This window comes from Pongo pygmaeus, chromosome X, assembly GCF_028885625.2.
Source record: "Pongo pygmaeus isolate AG05252 chromosome X, NHGRI_mPonPyg2-v2.0_pri, whole genome shotgun sequence".
Classification (NCBI taxonomy): Eukaryota; Metazoa; Chordata; class Mammalia; order Primates; family Hominidae; genus Pongo; species Pongo pygmaeus.
In genome coordinates, this window is record NC_072396.2 from 39,137,627 (window position 1) to 39,143,058 (window position 5,432).

Below are 5,432 nucleotides of genomic sequence, written 5' to 3' on the forward strand. Positions count from 1 at the left end.
CAGGGCAGAAACTATAGCTATTCTTTATTTAAAAAAAAAAAGAGTATCAGATTTGTCGAGCTCAGACCAACTTCTCTTTCCTGGCTCTCAAACTAGGCAAGGCTAGGAAAGACTGGATGTCTTCGGCTTCCAAAGGGTGAGGCAGGAACCTGGAATTACCTTACACCAAGACTACCCTAATCAGGGAGAGATATTCACCAAAAGAAAATTGGGGTGCCCTGGGAAGTGGCAGTGGATACTGGGCAGCTGGAAAGTAACAAATATCTACAGGAACACAGGGCACAGTAGTGGAGGGCCAGAAAAATACCATTTCCCCCTTCTTAGTGGGTTCTTAAGAGACCTTGTATTTGGAGCTCAACCACTTTTTGGTGATCCTATTATTAAATTCATCTCAACAACAGCTCTGAGCAGTAGAGAGGGACTATCAATTTATTTCCTTATTAGCGACCTGTTCCGTCTCATTGTATTTATTTCTTAACAGTCCAAGTGCTTTCTGTGGAGGTTAGCAGGAAGCCTAGAGCAAATATTTAAGAGCATCATTTGTTATATTATATGTTACATATATTATATATTATATACTATATTTTTACACATATAAAAGTTAAAAGATTAGGGTGACTTCTTGCACAAATCTTAGTAAAACAACTGTACTAGCTAGTAAGTTATACACAGTAGTCATTAAAATGTTGAAATATAGGGAAATGTAAATTTCAGCTCATTTAAATGTTTCCAGAAAAAAATTTTGTTTTCATAGAAATGTTACTTTGGTGTTGCCTACTACAACCTTTTTGGGAAGAAGGAGGCCAAAATATAAATTTGAAAATTGTACTTAAAATTTATTTTAATTTTTAAATTTCCCTCAGACTTTCTTACATACATTTTTCCTCAGCTTGAGAGAAATCATGTGCTGCCATACTACATTTTTTAATTCAATATGAACTTAATCAGAAAATATTTTTACTTCAGTTAATCTCTGTGTGTGTGTGCGTGTGTGTGTGTGTGCGTGTGTGTGCGCCTGCTTATAAAGCCTTGGTAAATTTTGACAACTGCCTTTTCTGAGTGGTATAATATCATAGCTCTTTTGCAATCATTTTGAATTACGTGTGCATGTCAACCAATTCAAGTACACTTCTGCTCTATAGGCAACTTCATTTAGTTAAAAAAAAACCTTGTTTTTACCATAACACTGTGCTTCACAAAAAATGATAATAACTTTCATATTATATCACAAAACAAATAACTGAATCCTCAATGTTGAAATTTTAAAATGAATTTTCAATAGAATTCAAAACAATATATTTTCCCTTTCACAGAATGAACTTCTAAAACTTTTACTTTGATACAACGAATTGGGTGAGAAAAACTTAGCCATCATTGGAATTAACGGATTGTTTTATTTGAAGCATTCAATATCACTGATATAAAACTGACCTCACTTAATTCTTTGCAAAGCTCTGCTAATGAAGTGAACACAATAACATCTATCAGTTCGTTTTTAATATACGCACATGAACACTTGGAATAGAAATGAATGGCATTAATTTAGGAAAATGATGATTTGATCTAAATTAAAAGTCATGCTTTACTGAGTGATATGTAAATACACCTTCTGAAGATGTATTAATACATGTTAAATTGCCATCTTCAGGCCCAGGCTTCTTAAATTAACTATGAAGTTTTGAAACTACGAAGTTTTCTAAGTGCAGCAAACCACCATGGCACATGTATACCTATGTAACAAACCTGCACGTTCTCCACATGTATCCCGGAACTTAAAGTAAAATAAATTAAAAAAAGAAACTACAAGGTTTTGAAATAAATGCTTATGTTTCTTTCACAGATCTACCTCCTCAGATTTTATATAGCCAGTCAGTGATATTATTTTGGCTCCCAGGGTGGCTGGTAAATGGCTCCTAAACTTTTGTGCAAATTACATCTCCATGATCAACTTTCTTGAGAAACGGAAAGTCAGTTGTTTGGTTGTTATTAATAATCATGTGCTTAATTTTTTTTTTCAGAATGAAGCATCTTGTTTACAGCTTAATATATATGCATATAAAACACACTTCTGTCCACTCCCCCATAAGCGGGTCCAGGCAGCTCCTTCCTACAGGGGGCAGGGGAGAGGGCCATCAGGGCAGTGCCTATCTTCTCAAAAGCACTTACCCTCCCCTCCCGAAATGCTCCATGCCTCCAGTTCCGATACAGGGGGCCAGGCAGGAAGCCCCTCTGAAAAGGAAAGGGTCCCCCCAAAACTCCCACCCCACCTTGGTTTGAGCTGCAGTTGTGGAGGACCTCGCTGAACTCTTTGGGACCCCTCATTTCTGCTACCTGTTACATCATCCAAGCCAGAAGCACAAGTCACAGGTAGGTGGGGGTGGGGAGAACTGGTCTGGTGTTGGCTCAGTCAGGTGGTTGCTCTCCCTGGAGGACCCCCCAGGGCTGATGTCTCTGAGGCTGTAGAATCCTGATTTGGACTCCTCCAGCCCCCTATTCCCACCATATTTTGTGAGGTGAGCTCCTGGGCTCTCACTGGCTGCCTGAGGGTGGGGCTGATCTCAGTTGGAGTCAGAATCTGAGGAGTCCCTTGAAGAGGAGGAGCTGGTGGATTCATTATCTTCATCCTCACTGCCATCCTCCTCATCATCCTTATCCTTGTCATCCTCCTTATTCTTGTCCCTATCCTTGATCTCATCCTCAATGCTGGACTTGGAGGAGTCCCCACCATCAGAGGAGTCACTAGTCTCATCATCTTCCTCTTCTTCCTCTTCATCCTTTTTGTCCTTCTCCTCAGACTTCTAACTGGACTTCAGGGTAGCCAGCTGGACTTGGATTTCAAGTCTCAAAGCTTAGTCATTCTCTTACGTTTATTGGAGATGTACTCTTTGTAAATTACATGGTCCTGGGGAGACAGACTCTTGATGCAGAGGCCCAGGTGTACTTTGTACACTTCTGCTGCTCCTTGGCCAGCTTTTTGTAGTGCTCCTTCTGGCTCTGGGAGATGTGCTGCCAGCGGCTGCCATTCTCTACCATGCATTCCTTCAGTGGCAGGTGGTTCAGCTCCCCATTGGACAGCAGCTCCTGGGAACTGTTCATGGGAGGCTTCTTGGTTTCTCCCAGGAACTTTATCTTCTTGGAAGAGTTTCTAGCAGCCAGAGGTGCCTGCATCTCACTCGGTTCTCTCTCGTATCGCTTTTGGTGTTTAGCTGCCTTCTTAATCCATAGCAGTTTCTCCTTCTTCTTTATGTTATTCCAGGTCATCTCCATGGCTTTTGAGGCCTTCACCCAGTTGTTCTTCAACTGGGCCATGTAGTCACTAATGATGCTCTGTTACCAGATCTTCTCTGCTGTCTTGGGTGACTCTGGCAGCTTGCCCTGTGCCTAGTGCTCCCTCCTAGGCCTTGTTCTTGCCTTATTCTTCCCAGATCATTCCACATTTGGGCCAGCAGGTAGGTCCACTCACTCCCAGAGAGCTTAGGCTGCTCCTCCCACGGCTGCTACCACTTCTCCTCAAAAAAAAAAAAAAAAAAAAAAAAAAGAAAGAAAGAAAGAAAGAAAAGAAAAAAAAGAAATGAACATGTCCAATATGGGCCACTTAGGCTTCTCTGAGCTGTCTTTACCCCCATCTTGGGATGGCTTCTTGGGGCCAGGCTGGTGGTTTGCTTCTTGTTGCTATTCAACATCTTCTCCTTCCCTAGGACCCACTACTGCTCCTCCTTGGGGAAGTCTCTCAAGTAAATGGAGGAGCTCCACCTCATAATGTTTCTTTTTCTGAATGCACTTCTTGTGATAGGCATCCTTCTCCTTTTGGGAGAGGAGCGTCCACTGTTGGCTGCACAGCACCATGCACTCTCTGCTGGGTGTGTCCTTCATGTCAGCCATGAGCTCTTCTCAGTACAGCAAGTAGCTGTTGGGAAGTGGCTTGGTGGGTCATCCATCAAACTTGTCCTTGAGCTGCCATTCTCAGCCTTGGTGAGGGTGAATTTGGTGATGCCCACCCCACTGATATTCGGCTCAAGGTGCTTCTGGATATAGTCCCACATGGTCTCCTCATATTCCTTCTGCTGATCCAGGGCCTTATTAATCCATTTCAGCCTCTTGTTGTCCCAGAGCTGAGACCACTGTTTCCTAGGAAGTCCTTCACCTTCTTACCTCCTTTGTAGTGGCATCTGGGCTCACTTTGAGATACACCTTCTTCTCATGAGCGTACTACAGTTGCTGGAGAATTTGGGACTTCTTGGGGATATCTGACTTCTTGTCATTCTGGATTGGGTCAGAGTGATCCTCTTTGAATTGGGTCAGTTTTCTACAGAACTTTTGTTTCTCCTTGTGGAAGCCCTGCATATATTTTATCTTCTTCTCCGGAAGCTGCTTGGATTTCTTGGATATAATCTTGGTCAGGTCCAGATTGCTCATCTCAAGGGGAGTTTCACATACTTGTCCTGCTTCTCCATGAAGAAGGGAAATAAGGAATCAGGGAATTCCTTGGGAAATCTGCAGGGGGTTTTTTTTGTTTGTTTGTTTGCCTTTGTAAGGATTTGTAACACGTTTCTGAGCATTGAGGATCAATTCTGTCAATGTATGGAACTTCCTGGCCTTGTTAGAAATCTCTACCCATTCAAGCTTGCACATGTCTACAGAAAAGTCCTTAAATGCTACATTTTCCCACTCCATATGTGACTTGGTAGTTTTGAACTTGGAGCTGTCATTGACTGTAAAGTAATTTTTCAAGCATTGTGGCAAAGTCAGCATGTCTTCCTGGTACCAGCAGTCTTGGCCTTTGGGGGTGGTCATTTTCACGTCTGTGGGGCAGTCAGTTTTTCTCTTTATCCTCCAGGTGTCCAGCTACCTCTTCCATGGTGCTGGCTGGCAACCCAGGATCAAAGCCACCTCACCCCTTTAGAAGACATACCAATTCCACTCAGGCAGGCTGAGAGGTGAGGGACTTTCTATCCCTCTCCCCTCCCAAAGAGGAGGTGGTCACAGGTCCCACACTCTCAGAGATAACCAGCCAAGACCCTAACAGACTTAATGGGTTGGTAGATGTGGGAGCATGCTCCTCCTCTTCTTCCTAACCTCTCCCCTATCCCCTGCAGCCTGGCTCCGTGGTGTGCACAATCCCCTGCCCACTGGAAACTGCTTCCTGCTTCCATGTGCAGTGAGCACCCACCCTCCACCTTCCTTCCCCAACCCTGGCCAACAAAAACCTCCTCCTCCTTGGAGCACCCACCGAAGGGAGGCTCCAGGCTAGAGGGCCTGCACTTCACTTTTAAAAACTCATTGTAACTAAAAGGGTTTGTTGAAAAATAAATGCATTATCAAACAATAAAATTGTTGTAGATTAGCATCATACAATAAAGAAAAAAATAATGTAGTAAAAGCATTCAGGCTAATCTCTATATCAAGGGTCAGGCCAGATCTAACCTATAACC

The 5,432-nt window shown here is 42.9% G+C and overlaps 1 pseudogene; it reads right to left on the reverse strand.

Annotated features, from left to right (window-relative positions):
* Nucleotides 1–2,558: 2,558 nt before the first annotated feature.
* On the reverse strand, nucleotides 2,559–4,824 carry LOC129025029 (nucleolar transcription factor 1-like; annotated as a pseudogene).
* Between the last annotated feature and the right edge of the window lie 608 nt (nucleotides 4,825–5,432).